We start from the raw sequence: 19707 nt of genomic DNA on the forward strand, positions 1-19707 counted from the left end.
GGCAGGGAAGGGATCTTATACCCTAGAAAATGCCTCACGTGGGCAGCATAATATATAGCTTCTGATAATTAAACTACCACTTTCCCTCTTGTGGTAAAGGTTTCTTTAACTGAAAGTGAATGTGTCGAAAGTGATTGTCTGGTGCATAAGTGACTTCCCCTCCAGCTGCCATTACTAAATGACCTTCCCATCTGCCCCAAGTCCTGCCACCATTCTACCCCTTTTCCCACCCCAGAACACCTCCATTCTACCCCTTCCCCCAAACTCCTGTCCCTGCTCCACCTCTGTTCCATCCCTTCTCCAACACCCCTGCTCCACCTCCTCCACCAAGTGTACTCCTGTAAATACTGATCATGGCGAATCAGCTCTTGAAGGTACCCCACAAGCAGTGAGAGGGAGAGGGAAGATTTGGTCATCAGGCCACAGATGTCGGGGGTTGGAACAGGAATTAGGCTATGGTGTTGCAACTCACTATGTAAGTTTGGGATGGTATAAATTGGTGAAGAATTTAAAGAAGTAGAAACAGGGGAGGTTGGGGCTCCTATGACTGGCATGCCAGGGCATCAACCCCACCTCAACTTTCATTTGAGGGATATGGAAATGGTAAGGTCTCAGGAGCAGGTTTGTCAGGAATTTTGAACTGTGATCTACAGGATTCTTAGGAGTTGGTAAGTGACAGAATGTCACCCAGCCTCCTGCTTGACTCCTGATGACTTTCTGACTCCTGATGTTTCAGTTCTGAGTTTGTCTCCTGCCTTTGAAATTCAGGTGTCCTGACACAGTTGACTCTCGACTGCTGTCCTATGACTATGAAGCACTGGCTCTGACCACAGGACCTGGTTTTCCAAGATCTAACTGTGCCAGGGGTGGTTGGGGAACAAGATTGAAAAGGGTGATAGATAGTGATGAGGGTGTTACCTGTCCATTATACTTTTATCTGCCTTCTACCCCCAGACAATAAAGTTGCAGCCTAATAAACCAGTATCTCCAGTCCTTTTCACAGTATATGCATGGACACTGAATCCAAGAAGTTAACTGATCTTAAGGTCATTTGTAAGCACTGTTTACTCTACATTAATTTCTTAGCTGGATTACATCATGAGTTCCTGGCCCAACAAAGCACAGTATATTACAAATATATGTATAGCAAGCCCAATCCGATTGACTTCAGTGTCAAATACTTTGGGGCATGGAGCCTGCTATCTGCTACAAGATAGCAGGTGTTCAATCAAAGTTGTTAATGTATTTTCAGTGGCTCTCATACACTTTAAAAGCAGGTAATTAGAATTATCCACAGATACTCTGAAGCCATGAATAATTCATTTCCTGCACATCAATAAAATAATTATTGTATATTATCATTCTTAGCTTTCTACTTCAATAAAATTGCTCACATCATGTCACTGTCACAGTAATGTGCCTTTTATTTCTCATATTAATGAATATTACTAGTAAAACGAGGAAAATTGTAATAAGATTTAACATTACCTATAATATAAGCTTTACTGTTGTATTGCACTTGAGTGATACAATATCCACATTCTGATTAATTATGGATTTGCATTCTTGCCTACCTTGGCCTCCTTTCAACACTATCTTTTTTAGGATATTTACCAAGTGTTTTCCAGAACTTTTGCTTAGTTGATCTCCACTCCCTACATACACCTCTCCCAACCAAAAAAGTCATTTAGGGTATGCCTATGCAGCACGGCTATTTTGAAATCAGATATTCCAGAATAGTTATTCCAAAATAGCTTATTTTGAAATAGAACATTTATACTGCAGGGAAGCCTCAGGAGGCACTGGGGAGGAATAACTTAAAATGGCCCTCGTGAGGGGCTATTTCGAAATAGCAGCACTGAAGCATCTAAACATGCCTCATTTTGAAATAGCTATTTCGAAAGAGGCATTATTCCTCATTTGGGCTGTGTCTAGACTGCAGGGTTTTTTCGAAAAAAGTAGCCTTTTTTCAAAAAAACTTCACCTGCGTCTAGACTACAGCTGTGTTCTTTTGAAATTAAACCGAAAGAACGCGGCTTTTCTTTCGATGGTGATACTCCTCATTTCATGAGGAATAACGCCTTTTTTTGAAAGTGCTCTTTCAAAAAAAGGCGCTATGTAATGCAAACTGTGCTTTTTTGAAAGAGAGCATCCAGAGTGCCTGGGTGCTCTTTCGAAAAAGTGTCTTGCTTTTTTGAAAGTACTGGTTGCAGTCTAGATGCTCTTTTTCAAAAGATGCTTTTTTGAAAGTATCTTTCAAAAAAGCCTCTTTCGAATGAGGCTTGCAGTCTAGACGTAACCAGAATGAGGTTTACAGGTTTTGGAATAAACTGTCCATTATTTTGAAATTATTTCAAAATAACAGAATGGCTGTGTAGATGCTCACAGTATTCTGAAATAACTCTAGTTATTTCAAAATATCAGTGCAGTGTAAACGCACCCTTAGTTTTCATTGTAACAAAACTTCTGATTGTGCTAAGAAATGTGGTTAGAGTATCCTATAGGGATCCATTATGGCCCTGATACTTATATAGATATATACATGTGCTTAACTTCATTAGGACTACACATGTGTTTGATATTAAGCATGCAGAGAAGACTTTTTCTACAGCTATAGATTTGCATTTCTTCTAAAAGATTTTTTCAATTAAAAATGGCTTTTCATCCAAGATTTAAATGTTAGTGGGAAAATTTAATTGTAAAATAAATGCAGCCCAAACTGATAGATAGATATTTCAATACACAAAATATATTTTAACAATTAAAATTGAAATCTTTTAATGGAAACTGAACATTTTGTTTTTAAAAAATGTTTGAAAACACATGTTTATGGTTATTAAACTTTTGCTAGATATTCTCTCAAAATTCCCCATAAAACAAAATAATATTTTGTCTAGCTCTAATCAGTGCCTATGGTTTCATGGCTTTATTCCATATACATTCAATATTTCTGCTGACCCCAGGATACTTAAAATATCAAATGATAGCCCTTACTTTTGGGGGGGTATTTTGAGATTCTGTGCTGTCCCCAGTCCCTTTCATAAATGTAATTATAATATAAAACCTTTAGACAAGAGAAGCAATTATGTATTGTTTGAATGACTTTCCTGAGCAATATAATTTTAGGTTCTAAACACACAACTCTCTGTATTATCCAGTGGCAGCCACCTCCGTTGTTAGTTACACATGCACAGTGCCCACTGGATCAAGTCTTTAATTAAAATATTTTATCAGCTCATATAAACGGAATTCTGTTCTTAGATGTATTTGTTCAGTTCTAAGAGATTTCAAATAGAGCTGTGCATTAGCTTCTGAAGGCAAAATCTAACAACTATGATATCAAAGATTTATCATATTTCTTTAGAATTTCTTATTAGAGGTCCAGTCTATTGAAGTTCTCGGCAGATGTCCCAATGATTTCAATGGCAACAGGATAATCACCTAATATTGCCTTTAATAATACTATGTTTAAGCCACTGAGAGCTATTTTGAGCTCTCTCACTGCATATTACCTTACTCCATGAGTAATCAAATTGAAATTCATGGAACTATTTATTCAGAGTAAGGATGGCAGAAAACAGACTTTGTTCAAGTATACCATGATGCAATATTTACATTTGCGATCTATGATTTTAGCATCTAGAATCTGCAAGGAGAGGTGGTCAGGACAAGAAGTAAACTGGAGCCTGCAGCCTGAGCCATTCCATCAAACCTGAGAGAGTCTTTTTGGGGAAAAATTACCCATTTTGTTTATCATTTCTGATACATCAATGAATCTTACATTTTTACAAAAGGCTTTATTTTGTTTCTGTTCATCCACCATGTAACATAGTGGTTTCTAATAGCAGCTGTCATGCTCTTAAGTGTTGACAAGATATTTTCCAGTGCAGTAACCCTTACATCAAACTGATGCAGATTACTTGGCATTGACTTTGTCTCTCTTGTCTAGATTAGGCAAGGATTTGTCCTGAATCCTGGTATTTCAAGTAAAAAGGTAAGGTCAGACTTTTAGAAATCCTAGCATCAGTGGGTAGATCCTGCTGATGAATAAATAAGATCTAGCACAGTATTATCAGTGGTTTCAATTAATACAGATAGACAACTCTATGTAAAAGTATCCTTTATGTATGTGAAAATATGATGTTTGCAAGATAAGGAAAATTAAGTTAAAAACTACAATGATGGTGCGAAGACTCACTAAATTACACTTCAGAGTGTACCAACACGTTCACACCTTTAGCCCCAGATCCAATCCTGCTAACTGTTCCATGTTTGTGGACCTCCTGTCCTTCATGACAAATGCCATGGTCATGGAGAATGGCCTGCGACCCTTGTAAAAGCCTAAACAAATTCCTTTTCCAGTTATATGTAAGGGGAAAGCTTGGGGTACAGTAGAATGGAAAAAAAATTGAAATGCCACTTGAAAGTCCTTCACTGGTGGAGACGTGATTTCTCACTACATTTACTAGCAGTGCCAGTTACTTATGCCTTTCAAAGTGAATGTTCATGATTACCACTTACGGATTATGTCTGGAAAAAAATGATCCCTTTGCATTTGGTTTTGTACAGCCTTAAGGGCTAGGGCTCAGCTCTCAAAGTAACAACAACCTAGTGGAAGCACAAAGATTATAAGGAAAACTCTTCCTTCAGAAGAGATGAACAAATATTCTGTTTAGTCCTGATCTCACACAGGCATCCCTGCACTTGCAGAGAGAGTTGGAACCTGCCTTCATTTCAACATCTTAACAAATTATCTTAATCTGTAGCACTGTACAAACAATGTATTATAATACCTTGCTTATATATAACAATGTTTCTATCTTTTACACATTGTACAGATTAAGTATAGACTCACACAAAACAACATATTGAGTCCAATGCTATAATGTAGTCATTTGAATCTGAATAGAATGAGTGCAGTGAATAGGTACTGGTACCTTTCAGATTTGCTATTGCTTAGTGATTTTCACTCATTTTACACAGGTGAAAATGACTCAGGGGGTAGTGTTAGTCTGTAACTTTAAAAAAAATGAGTAGTCCTGTAGTACCTTAGGTACTGCAAGCCTCTTTCAAAAAAGAGCGTTTAGACTACAACCATTACTTTCGAAAAAGCAAGCCACTTTTTTGAAAGAAAGCACCCAGGCAGTCTGGATGTTCTCTTTTGAAAAAGCACAGTTTGTATTACATACTGCCTTTTTTCAAAACAGCATTTTCGAAAAACGGTGTTCTTCCTCGTAAAATGAGGTTTTCCACGGTTGAAAAAACTGCTGCGTTCTTTTGATTTACTTTCGAAAGAATGTGGCAGCAGTAGACGCAGGGGAAGTTTTTTTAAAAAAGGCCACTTTTTTTCGAAAAAACCTGTAGTCTAGACACACCCTTAGGCTGTGTCCAGACTCAGGGTTTTTTTTGAAAAAAGTAGCCTTTTTTCGAAAAAACTTCACCTGCGTCTAGACTGCAGCCATGTTCTTTCGAAATTAAATCAAAAGAACGCGGCTTTTCTTTTGACAGTGGTAAATCTCATTGCATGAGGAAGAACGCCTTTTTCGACGGAGATCCGTCGAAAATAAGTGTGTGTGGATGTGGGGAGGCCATTTTTTTTTAAAATAATGGCCTCCAGGAAGAAGCCCTAGTGGACAATCTGGGGCATGCCATGCATGTGTCTGGTTCCTGTCTGCAGCCATTTCTTAAAGGGACAGGCACCCTCACAGCCACTTGTGGCAGCAAAGCAGCCAGAGCACACGGCTATTTAAGTGCAGCATGTCCCAGCCCCAAGACCCTCCTGGCCCTTCTAGCGAGCCTTCTGGGGACCCTACCAGCTCCATGCCAAAAAAAAAACAGGTCTAAAACAGAAAAACCTCCAAATAAAAAACCTACTGGGGTGTCCCAGGAAGCTGAGCACTCCAAACAAGCACTGTAATGCCTTGCTTACCTCCTAGAGGGACAGCAAAGGCAGCTGCAGGAGCAAAGCAACGGGTGTTCAGGGGCGTCCCTTTAACCACACGTCTCTGCAAAGGGCAGGCAGCAGCACCCGGAAGGAAATGCTGCCCCCATGCCCTGGCAGAAGCAGTTCCGGGTGGCTTTTACTTCGAAAGAGCATCCAGCAGTCAGGATGCTCTTTTTCGAAAAAGCGGATCGATTTTCCAATCCACGTATTGTAGTCTAGATGCTCTTTTTCAAAAGAGGCTTGCAGTCTAGACATAGCCTTAGAGACAAACTATGTATAGATAATCATGAGCTTTTGTGGGCAAAATCCACTTCCTCAGATGAGAGTAGAAAAAAAGGGGGAACCTCCCAATTTATAACAGAAAAAGAAGGGAAAGGGGGAGAAAAACACCTATCAATTGTATTGCTGGTGCCAATGAGGCTAATTGAGTGGGCTGTAAGAGTGGGCCCATACTTAGCTTTTGATGGAATTTGGGCATTGACTATAATGACCCATCCATGAGCGTGGGACTCAGTGCAGAATCAGATGCAGGGATCAGCCCTTGAGCTGTGGAGTAAATGTATTTAGTTTTAGTTGAAGTCAATAGAGCTGTGCCAAATCATACCAGGTAAGGATCTGTACTCAGGAATTTATGAAAAGTTTCCCTCCACTAAAGCACTCATGGAAAATGTAGGCAGCAGGGTGTGCAAACTGATGGACAAGAGTATTGTCAAGAAAATGTTTTTGAAAGGTTCTGCTCCTTTTTTTTCTCTCTCCCTTTGAAGGGAAAGTGACGCTCCCAGCAGCTGCCATTCATTAACATTAGGAAAAGAATTTTTATCTCCTCGTTTGTCTTTTGCAAGTGTGTTGAACAAAGGGTTCTTCCTATTTGATGGTGAGAAAGCGTGTGTGATCTTAGACTTTGCACGTAGTAATGGTGTGCATGAGAAACAGATGCTGTGTGATTGAAGTACAGCTGTGTGATCAAGGCGACAGAACTACAGAGTATAAGCAGAGCAGAAATAGTGCTAGCTGAATGAGCTTACCAAATCTATAGTTATCACCATACAGGCAGAAAGCTCCAAGGAAAGGGAGTGTAGCATATTGATTGTTTATTTATTTGTCTGTTTACAATCTGGATGGCTAGTCAGTGATTTACAGCTGAAGATCATTATGTGGTCATTCTGCAGTATATATATCCCTGCTATTACAGGTCTCCCTTTCTGTTTGATGGTAAATAATTGTTACCTTAAAAAATATTCTCACTGGAGACCACCCAGGGTTACACTAGTATGGGTTTATTTCCACTAGGTAGAACTAAAGAGAAGAAAGCAGCCACCAAAGATTTAAGCTAAAGAAGATAGAACTCTCTCTCACACTCCCACACAGACAAGAAAGCAAGCACACACCCCTCCATTCACTCACTCATTCACACCCATTCATTCCTGCCCTCAGGCACTCACACGCTTACACAGACATATGGGTTGCAGAAGGAGCCAAGGCATGTGGATCCTGGAGGGTCTGTCTGCTCATCATAACTGGGGAAGCTGGTCAGGAGAGAGAGACAATAGAGAGGAGCTTCTCAGGAGCAGGGGAAGGAAAAAGAGAGAGAGTCTCACATGTGCTCCTTCTCCTTATATTGTGTCTGAATGGCCCCTGTGACTCATTCACCTCGTCATCAGGGAGCATGCCCAGATTTCCCTTTATCCAGCAAGGAGCATGCCCAGACTGCGATGACTCATTGAAATGTGATCCATTGTTCCAAGCCTTCTTCAAACACACTCACACTCACACTCTCTCCACTCACTCAAGGGAGAATGCAGTTTTGGGAAAGTTACAAGCAAGGTGGCTGCATGTTACAAAAATTACAAAATTGCAGTTTACAGTAAGTTTGAGAGTTACACAGATTGCAAATATTGACAAGGATCACAATAAGTTTTAGTTTAAAACCTTAGACCTTACAGTTTGGTGTAGCTTCAGAAAATCCATGTATATAAATCTAGTGAGCTCAGGCGGAGGCTTTTTTATGCAACAATAATCACATTCTATGCACATTCTATGCACATCCCATTGCCATGGCACAACCAAACCCTGTCCCTCCTTTAAGTTTATGATAAGAAAAAGCTGCATCCCAAATTTGGTGGCCCTAGCTCTTACTGTTTAGTTTTTGAACAAACAGACTAACAGACAGGCAGACGCACAGACAGGCAGACACACAAGCTCTCTCAGATATATAGTGTATTGTTTGCAGGATCAGACCCCAAAGTTGAAGAGTATTTTGTGCAATGCAACATTATTAAGCTCCACTGCAGATTCAGTTGCTGCTTTACTTTATTTTCATGAAGATCCATTAAATCTATTAGGAGTTCCCATATTTTCAAAGCACTTAATAATTAAATGAATAGATCTCAGAAACACGTTTTTTACATAGAGTGCATCTACACTGCACCGTTATTTCATTATTTTGAAATAACAATGTGGGTGTCTACATAGCCATTCTGTTATTTCGAAATAATTTCAAAATAACGGATGGCTTATTCCAAAATCTGTAAACCTCATTCTATGGGGAATAATGCCTATTCCGAAATAGCTATTTTGAAATGAGGCATGTTTAGATGCTCCAGTGCTGCTATTTCGAAATAGCCCCTCACCAGGGCCATTCTACGTTATTCCATATTGTTTTTATTGGGTTTTTTATTTTGAATAAATCTTGAATTTCACAAAAAGTTTCATGGAATTCTGCAGTTGGCATATGAAAAAAGTCCAGATTTCAACCAAATTTATTGTTGTTACTTCTTCCTGCTGCCCCACTGGGAAATAAAACCTAAGATAATTTCATAACTATTCGGTTCTAGAAAAACTTAAAAACCAACAAATAGTCTAGCAGTACCTTAAAGACTAACAAAACATGTAGATGGTATCATGAGCTTTTGGGGGCAAAACTACTTCTTCAGAGGGCTTCTTCTGTTCTAAACGCCCCCACAAGATTGTCAGCAACATTTAATGTATAATCTCAAGCTGAAGACCTGTTTTGGAATGGCAGCTGCACATCCAGATTTTTTGAAAAATTCTGGGATAATTGAGACATGTTTCTATGTCTTGAGGATGGGACAGGAGGAGATAGAAAATGATACTATCCTATTGAATGATTTCAGGCTGAAATTATCTATATCAAATGTAAACTCTGTCATTTTCTACATTGGAATTTATTTCTCCACTTTCAATACATCACCTTTGTTTATCGTGATGTGTATTTACTACCAAAGAAGCAAAAATGTGCTTTATTTTTTGATCAGTCAAGTGATTACAAAACCTCAAACTAGGGTGGGGGGGAATGAAACTAAGGTGAGACTGGGGAAAGAAGGTGGGAGAGGGGAGGAGGGAGGGTGGGAGAGGAGAGGGGGAAACCTGGAAGGAGGGAGCTGGCAGGGGGAGAGAAGGGGAGGAAGGGGTTGGAGAAGCTCAGCCTGCCATAGCTCCTTTATTTTCATGCAGACCTGCTCCTTGGTTCACATGAGGCCTTTGGTGGCCAGGCTGGCAGCCATCTGCCTGTAAACGGTTGCATTCCTCCATTTAATGCAGAGATCATGGATGTTGGAGGTATCCCCCCAAACCTGAATTAGGTCCCTGATCTCCACACTGGACCAGGCAAGCGCCAGCTTTTTACGGCCCCTGGCAGACTGGTCCTGGGGAGCTGGCTGGCACTGGCTGCCTGGCTCATGCTGGGGCCACTGGGTTAGGTGCAGTGATGGCTGGCTCTGGGCTGGCAGACTTGGAGATGTCACAGGCACTATAGCAAGAGTCTACCCCTTTAAGGGTTCTGTGGAGGGTGGGAGGGAGAGGAGTTTTCTTGGTTTTGCCCAGAGTGGCCAGCAGGGCACCCTGGGAGGGGCTGAAGGCCCCCTATTTCGAAATAAGCATCTACACAGTGATTATTTCAAAATAGCAATTTTGAAATTGGAGCTATTCCTCATGGAATGAGGTTTACCAATTTCAAAATAAGCCCTCTGCTATTTCGATTTAATCTAGAGAGTTATTCATCTGTATTTACATTCTTGTGACATTACCAAATCTTAGCCAGTTTCTTGGTACTTGAAAACATTATTGAGAAGCTTTTGATTTTTAAGTACATCTGTTTTCCATGGATAGAAAAAACTGCATGGTCTTTCTAATTCTAGAGTATTTACATCTATCTTTGTCAGATCATTTTCAAACAGTCATCAGTGGGTTAGAGGGCACTGGAAACATTTAGCTGGCAAAATGAAAATGTTGCTCCTAGAGAATCCCAATCATTTCTCCACCTGATCAGCTCCCATTTGGATTCTAGTTCTTTCATTTGCATCCCAGTTTCTGATACTATAGAAAGTATCCTCAAGACTACAGTAGTTTCTGCAGAAAGATACAGAGAGACTAGACTCTTCCCCTAACAGTAAAGCAAAGTTACAAAACAAAAAGAAAGTTTCTCTTCATTCAGTGGTGAAGACTAAGACTTTAACTGGATTTTAAAAAGAGCTACATAGCCATTAATGGACCTAACTTCCATGACTCTATTAGCCAGGATGATAGGAATGGTGTCTCTAGCCTCTGTTTGCCTGGAGATGAATGACAGGAGTGGGATCACATGATGATTACCTATTGTGTTCCCTCCATCTGAAGCATCTGGTATTGGCTATTGTTGGCAGACAGGATACTGGACTAGGTGGACATTGAAAGTCTAGACTACATGGCTCCGTTGACAGAGCCATGTAGATGAGTTTACTTGACATAGGAAAATGAAGCTGCTATTTAAATAATCGCCTCTTCATATACATCAAAATGGCCGCTGTGCTGTTCCACTCAGCTGTTTGGTGGCACAGAGGGACAGTCTGGACGTGCCGTGGTTGACAAGGGAAGCCTTTGTCGACTGCTCCGGTAAACTTCATTTCACGAGGCATACCAGAGCGGTCGACAAAGGCTTCCCTTGTCGACCACGGCACGTCCAGACTGCCCTGCTGTGCCACCAAACAGCTGATTGGCACAGCACAGCAGCCTTTTAGATGAAAATGAAGCAGCAATTATTTAAATCACCGCTTCATTTTCCTATGTCTAGTAAATTCATCTACATGGCTCTGTCGTCGGAGCCATGTAGTCTAGACATACACTTGGTCTGACCGAGTATGGCCGTGCTTATGTTCTTAAAGTAAAATAACTGCATCTTGGTCAAAGTGGAACTAGTTCATGTTAACTCGTGGTTAAGTTACCACTTTATGGGCTTATCTAGATTACCGGAAACAGTTGAAAGAAGATATGCAAATTCTGTGGGAATCTTCTTCCGGTTGCACTTTTGAAAGCGAAAGTAGTTTAAACACGTTTTTTTGGCAAGCCTCCCCTTTGTCGAAAAGCCACGTAAACCTCATTTTTCGAAATGGGCCATCAGAAGAAGATATGCAAATTCCTGTGGAATTTGCATATCCTCTTTCAACTGTTCCCGGTAATCTAGGTAAGCCCTGACAGATTTCTATGCTATTCAGCAGTTTTACATGACACCACTAAAGTCTGTTAAACAATGGTTGATCAGAACCATAAGTCAAGTCTACACTAAAGGGCAAGGCCAAATAAAGATATGCACAGCAGAAGGCCAATGGGAGCAAATGCTCCTATCAAATTCCCTTACTCCTCACATGAGCAGGAGTACTGGCCACTGATGGGGTGCCCTCTGAGTTCCATTTAGTGGGTCTGAACTAGACCTGCTAAATTGAACTCCAGAAGATCGATAATGGCAGTGTCAATCTTCCACTTAGTGAAGACATGGCCTCAGGAAGTGTTCATAAGCATAACTCCATTATCTTCACTGCACTGACATTACCTTTTTACTTAAACCACTCCATTGGTAACCTGAAAAAATACAGGTGTATTCTGGAAATAGTCTACTTTCAAAGGTATGTAAAGTAGTTCCTCTGTAGATCCCTTTTTTAATTTCCATGCTAGGCATCAATGATCTCTTACTATTTGATTATTAAATATGCCATAAATGTCACTGTCTCTGTTTGGGAGATGTGCATTTCACTGTATTGTTCTACAGTTAAATGAAAGCTTCAGGGGTTCTTGTTCCTAGATATTTTAAAAGTTAATAACAAACCTAATACCTATGTTTTCCTGAGTTCCGCCAGTATTTGTGGCATACTCACAGTTATTTTAGTTTATTTGATAGTGCTCTGGGGTATATAATAAAGGACATTATATACCTTTCATGATAGATTGATTAATGCATTTAAAGCAACTTTGGGTTTTTTTTTTTATTCTTAGTGATTCAACTTCCTTCAGTGAAGTGCAGAAACTGAGAAATGCCCTAATGTTAATTTGAATGTAAAGAGATGGAAAACAACTGCACCTGGGGGGAAAAAATAGAAAGACACCTGGAGATGTTCCAAATGTGCATTTTTTTAATAATTAGCACATCATACACCTAGTTAGCATCTCATAAATAACCATAAAGTAGTCACTTAATGAATCATTTTACTTTGCACTGTCAGAGGTTACAGGAAAAGCAAAATTGTTTGTTTATTTTAAGAACAGGATGCAGTTGTTTCTTTGGTCTTGTTAGAAAAATATTCCAGCATAAGAATTAACAAATATATTTTACAAAGCTACACCATATAAAGTGGTGAAATAGGGACCCTAACAAATATTGATTGTATATCCTTTGTAATACGCATACTTCGATCTTTGATGGTTTGACCAAAAAATAATCTGAAACTCACCTATAATGCATTTCTGGTGGATGTAGAATTAAAAAAAAAAGAGGGGGGTAAAATGGTCCAGTGATGTCATAAGCATCTTCAGCATTCAGCTTCTACTGAAGTGAATTAGAATGGAAGGGAGGAAGTTCCTTTTGTGAGACTGCCTTGAGAAAAACATAAGTCCTGAGAGGTCCCAAAGAAGGTCAGCTTCTATTGGTTTCAGTTTTGCTTTTAAAGCAGGATGGTCTTGTAATTCAGACACCTGACTGGGACTATTGAGGTCTGAATTCACTTCCCTGCTCTTGTTGACTTCCTTAAGACTTAGCTAGCTGGGACTAATTGAAAAGCTAACTGAAGTCCATGAGTAGACATCAGTTGATTTAAATGGACTCTAAATCGGACCCTCTTAATTTCCTATGAGCAAAAATGGGAACACTTGCTTGCCTTAAGAGGGGGTGAAGATAAGTGTAGAAAACATATGAGCTGGGTTACTATGCTGGTTAAGGCTCTGAGGGTATGTCTACACTACCCCGCTAGTTCGAACTAGCGGGGTAATGTAGGCATACCGCATTTGCAAATGCAAATGAAACCCGGGATTTGAATTTGCATTTGCATAAGTGGTGAGCCACCATTTTTAAAACCCCGCTGGTTCGAACCCCGTGCAGCGCGGCTACACGGGGCACGAACTAGGTAGTTGTGTACCGGTAGTTCGAACGAGGTGTACCGGTAGTTCGGAGTAGGAAGCCTAGTCCGAACTACCTAGTTCGAGCCCCGTGTAGCCGCGCTGCACGGGGCTCGAACCAGCGGGGTTTTAAAAATGGCGGCTCCCCGCTTATGCAAATGAAGCCCGGGAAATTCAAATCCTGGGCTTCATTTGCAAGTGCGGTATGCCTACATTACCCTCCCAGTTCGAACTAGGAGGGTAGTGTAGACATACCCTGATTCAGCAAGGTACTTAAACTGAACATAACTGTAAGCAAATCTAGAGATAAGGGAAGGTTCTAGACAATTGGAAAAAGGCAAGTGTAGTGCCCACCTTTAAAAAAAGAAAGGACAATCCAGGGAACTACAGACTGATCAGCCTCACCTCAGACCCTGGAAAAATCATGGAAAGGATCTTCAAAGAATCCATTTTGAAGCACTTGAAAGAGAAAAAAGTGATCAAGAATAGGCAACCTGGATTCAACAAGGGCAAGTCATGCCTGACCAACCTAATTGCCTTCTGGCTCTGTGGATGTGATATACCTTGACTTTAACAAAGCTTTTGATACAGTCTTCCACATAGTTCTTGCCAGCAAGTTAAGGAAGTATTGATCGGATAAATGGACTGTAAGATGGGTAGAAAGCTGGCTAGATTGTTGAGCTCAACTGTAGTGATCAACAGCTTGATGTCTGGTTGGTGGTCAGTTTCAAGTAGAGTGCCCCAAGGATCAGTTCTAGGGCTGGGTTTTTCAACGTCTTTATTAATTACCTGGATAAGGGGACAGATTGCACCCTCAGCAAGTTTGTGGATGACACTAAGCTAGGGGGAGAGGTAGATACAAATCTGTTCAACAAGGACAAGTGCACAATCCTGCACTTGGGATGGAAGAATCCTAAACGCTAAATAGGATAGTGACTGACTGGCTAAGCAGCAGTCTGTCAAAAAAGGGCCTGGATATTACAGTGGATGAGAAGCTGGATATGAGTCAACAGTGTGCCCTTGTAGCCAAGAAGTGTACATTAGGAGGAGCATTGCCAGCAGATTTAGAGAAGTGATTATCCCCCTTTATTAGGAACTGGTGAGGTCTGTCAGCCGAAATGGTCAGGGCAGTGTGTGCGTGTGTGTTACACCCAAGTCTTCAACTGCTGAGACGCAAAATCTCGTTGCAGTGAGTAGCCTAGGAGGCTGGAGGGCGCCCTGAAAAATAGTTTGTCTGTGACTTTACTGCTAGGACCGGGGTCCCATCGCAGAGGGCAGCCAACAGGCTCTCAGACGCCCCGAGTTTATAGAAAGAGCTTATTACACCTCAGATTTTAGCTGCTAGGACACAGGATCCCTTCGCAGCGGGCAGTCTGTAAAAGACTGAGAGATGCCCCAACGGATCTGCCACCTGGGAGTGACACAATCCAAAACACCCAAGCTCTTCCTATACCTGTCCCTTTTGACCGGCTGAAGTTCTTTTGTTTGTGTTTGGTTCGGGTACAGCAGCATGGGTTCAAGTCAGAAGCTTGACACGCACTGGCTTATTTATAGGAGAAAGAAATAGAAAAGAAAAGAAACTTGGTTCAATATATATATATATTATAAGTGAATGAGGGCACCCACTTATTTCCAAAGTTTATAGCTAAATCACCTTACCAAAGGCAGTTTACAATAGAAATGAAGCAGTTTGACTTAAGAAACTATAATAAAGTAACTAAACTTACAACAGAGTGACAATTAAAGTGTACACATAAAGAAAACACATTGCAGGTACAATTCTCACCCCTGCGTTCCAGACTTGACGTGGCCAGCGTCTTTCTCTCAATCCCTCGGGAAGAAGTAGGGCGAGGTTGGGTGTCCCACCGACCTCGGGAGACAATCAATACCTGCCAGCAGGTGTAGGTGATTGGAGCGCAAATGGGGTGGGCTACTAAACCCCTCTTTATACCCCTTGGGTCACATAGGCTTCTTCCTGGTCTCAAGTGGCCAATTAGGAAAAATGGCTTTGAATGCCAAGTTTCCCACGAAGGGTGCAAAGCATAATTCACACCTGGGAAAATGCAGACAATAGGCACCTCTGGTATGTGATGGGCGAAGATTCCTCTCCTGGGACAGTGCAGGCATGTCAATTACTGGTACTAGCCATCAGGCCTCCCAGTCGTCAGCTAGCCCATTTACTGTCTGGTTTCTGTTTATGGTAGAGTCAGGGACAGGCAGCACACTTGCGTTCCCAGGGCATCAAAGGCTGACTGCCTTTCTCTTGCTCTCCGGGGGGGTGGGAGGGGAAACAAGATGGGGTTCATGTCTGGCTACATGAGGCCACAGCTGGAGTATTGCATCCAATTCTGGACTCCCCACTATAGAAAGGATGTGGATTCATTGGAGCGGGTCCAGTGGAGAGCAATGAAAATGATTAGGGGGTTGGAACACATGACCTATGAGGGGAGGCTGAGGAATCTGGGCTTGTTTAGTCTGCAGAAGAGAAGAGTGAGGGGGAATTGGATAGACGCCTTTACCTACCTGAAGGGTGGTCCCAAAGAGGATAGGTAGAGATAGTTCTCGGTAGTGACAGATAGCCAAATGAGGAGCAATGGACTCAAGTTACAGTGGGGGAGGTCTAGGTTGGATATTAAGAAAAATTTCACTAGGAGGGTGGTGAAGCTCTGGATTTGGTTACCTAAGGAGGTGGTAGAATCTTCATCCGTAGAGGTTTTTTAAAGCCCTGACTGGGATGATTTAATTGGCGTTGGTCCTGCTTTGAGCAGGAAGCTGTACTCAATGACCTCCTAAGTTCTCTTCCAGTCCTGTGATTCTATGATTTTAATACTGTGGGAAACTATCAAAAGCTTTGCAAAAGTCAAGGTATATCTCGTCTAGTGATTTCTCCATATCCTCAGTACCAGTTATCTCATCATAGAAGGCAATCAGGCTGGTTAGACATGGCTTGCCCTTGGGGAACCCATGTTAACTGTTCCTGATCACCTTCCTCTCTTCCACATGCTTCAAAATGATTTCTTTAAGAACCTGCTCCATTATTTTGCCAGGGACTGATGTGAAGCTGGCCAGTCTACACATATTTTAGTCAAAACATTTTTTAAAAGAAACACATTTTAAATTAAAGTACAATTACTACATACCAATCATCATACTGGGGAATGACTTGTAAATTATGGATGATAGTAAACAAGTTTCAATGTAAAATTTGTATAAACAAAAATTTTAAAAGACACAAAACTGGAAAGCTAGTGACTCAGATAGACATTGAGATTATTTGGAGAAGCTATTAATAAATTATGACATCCAAAAGGAAAAGAGCTTTAGAATTAAAAAAAAATCTTATGCTTTTTAGCCATTTTTGTTGTTGCTAAAACACCTTTCGTAGGATTAGGGAGAGAAAGCATTGTATGCTGGACTGATGTGTTTGACATTTACTGCACACAACAAATGCACAAGGGATGGAATCCTGATCCTCTTGAAGTCAATAGCCAAACTCCTGGAGTGCTTAGATTCCTATTTTTTAAAGTTATTGACATTTGCAATAGCAAGTCAGTCTTGTCATCGGGAGTTAAGTTCTGAGAGCTGAGAGAGTTCAGCATCTCAGAGAACTGAGTGCTCATTGAACATTCCCACATTTAAAAAATAAATCTGCCTACCCACATTACATCTCAGTAATACCAGTCAAATGACATACAGGACAGCCTTACCATTTGTGATGGATTCATTCCCTGTACCACCGTGAATGGCAAAATTCATGAATACTGGCAGCCACTGCTCCCGGCCCTCGAGGTGAGTTCCCCACAGCTCCCAAGCTCACTGCAGCTCCCAGCAACCAAAAGGAACTTACCATGGCTCCCAGCAACATCAAGGAAATCACTATATGGGCCAGTAGCCACAGAGAACTCCCACAAATGATGGGAACTCTGAGTAACTCACTACAGTGGCTGGGAGCCACAGGAAACTCACCACAGGAGCTAGGAGCTGTGGGGAGTTCCCTGTGGTTCTTGACCCCTACCGCTCCTGCTTCAGACCAGAATGATAAATACCCATGAATACGCATAACTACAAATAGTGATTTTGCAAATAACAAGGGTCTGCTGTATTACATATTCACGACGTTATCTTTCAATATTCAGTACCATAATGTAGTATCCTTTCTCATCTTATCTGAGGGCATGTCTACACTAGCCCCCTAGTTCTATCTAGGGAGGCTAATGAGGGCGACCAAAATTGCAAATGAAACGTGGGATTTAGCTGGTATTCCTCCTGCAATTAAGTTTACCAGATAATTTGATTTAGGGCTTTAATTCGGAATCCCGTTTCACTGCTGCATGTAGATGCGGGCAATTACTTCAGGCTAGTCAATTTCTGAAATGGCGACTGGCCGGGAACATGCTAATGAAGTGCTGGATCAAACTAGGGAACTAGTGTAGACATACCCTTAGAAACACATGTCCAAAGTAGTTCCTTAAACCATCCTCTTATTATGAAATCTTCCTCTATATTGTAGAGTCTACAGAAAGTCCTATGATTTCTGCTTAACTGGCATGATAGCAAGCTTATTAGTAATTACATTAAATACTTTTTTATTGGAGTAACTTCTATTGATAAGAGACAAGCTATTATCCTTAAACAGATCTCTTCTTCATATCTGGGTAAACTTGAAAGCTTGTGTTTGTCATGATTATGAGGGTTAGCCAGCAGCGTGGGGATTAAGGGGTTAACTACACCTAGCCAGGTGGAGTGACCAGTAGGAATGTAGGTGGGACTTTCAAACTGGGACAAAGGAATTTGGGTTTTTTTCCTTTCTCCCTTTTGCCTCTCTGGGTGTGTTCTCTGCAGCTACAGAAAAGGACAAGCATGTCTCTCTCTCTCCAAGACACCATTCTTCATTTTCTGTAAGTAGGGTAAAGTTTAGGTAGTTTCGTTAGGCTTTATTGTTTAAGTTTAGGGTATGGGATGTGATATCTGGCACTGCTTAAGAGATGTTTGGCTTTTCTTTTTAACTAAGTTCTAGCCCATGGTGTAATTCCTCCATGAGTATATTTTGTTACCTTTCCATCTGATCCTTATGCTTGCAACAGGAATATTGTTGTAATAATAAACATTTTCTCTTTTCATTAGCCTAGCATTGGTTACTTGTGTGTCCTGATTATTATAATAGGGGTGAGATTTCCCAAATGATCTTTCCCCTAATCTCGTTATTGATATTTGGGTGGTGGTAGTGGAAGTTTTATTCCCAAAATCTAAGTTTTTAAGATTTTGGGGGAAGTTTTATACCAAAGCCTGGTAGATAAGGCTTTGGGGTACACTTGCTGGTCCCCACTTCTGCATTTATCATGCCAGAGTGGGGAAGGAGCCATGAATCCTCTGGCCCCTCCCCAGGGTCTTATCAATCATCGACTTTCTCTGCTGGCCTTTTAAGAGTCTATATGCAGATTATGCATAGAGAGGTTACCCAACTTTCAACATACATCTAATTTCTTCATAGTCCATGAGCTTAGGTGGTGTAGGTGACCTTTAAACAGCCTTTCAGACTGAGACACATTTTTAAAATGTCAAAGTTTGGAGCAATCTGGTTAACAACTTGGAAGTTTCTGGTATTTCTTATATAAAAGTAACTAAAAACGTTTTGAAGAATTTTAGCAGAATAAACAATCAGAAAATTATACTTTGAGGGTCCTTGACATCCATCAACTTTCTTTAAATGAGAGGTACCAATAATGTGTCTTTGTGAAAAGAATGCCTGAGCATAATCACATGTGGTGATCACACAGGATGTATTTTTGGATTTCTTAATGTAGCATGCCACCCTGGAATGTATCATTAGATGTTGTCAACAGCAAGGAAAACTGCCAATCACGTTAACAACTAACTACTTTTAAAAATCAATCTAGTGACTTTAATTATGATTAAGTATTTATGAGTTGAAGTAACATTGCATATACAAATCCTTCTGGTAATAATCTTAAAGCATTTATTTTCCCTATGGTGCTAGGCCCTACTGTTACAAAGCACATACGTCAAAGGACTTTCTTACATAAGCAAAGTTTGCACTTGAGAAAGTGTGTTAGCTATGTTTTTAAAAAAGAGTACCCTTGAACCCATTTGCTGCTCTGACAACTAGCTATAACCATATAACTTTTAAGCCCATTGAATAAATTGTCTAAAACCTGTAGTTACTTCCCTTTAAACTCTATCCTTCATTTTCTCCATTTTGACTTTTGTCCTCTTAGTTGAACTAAGACTGTTGATACCAAAGTCTCTAGTGATACTGTTCTGTCAAAGGGTCAGATTCCAAAGATATTTAGTACTTAATTATGCAGATAGACACTTTTGGAGATTTTCAAGAGAATGAAAGTACTTTACATGCCTAATTCTCA

The sequence above is a fragment of the Pelodiscus sinensis genome, chromosome 12, assembly GCF_052426305.1.
Source record: "Pelodiscus sinensis isolate ZL-2025 chromosome 12, ASM5242630v1, whole genome shotgun sequence".
Lineage (NCBI taxonomy): Eukaryota > Metazoa > Chordata > Testudines > Trionychidae > Pelodiscus > Pelodiscus sinensis.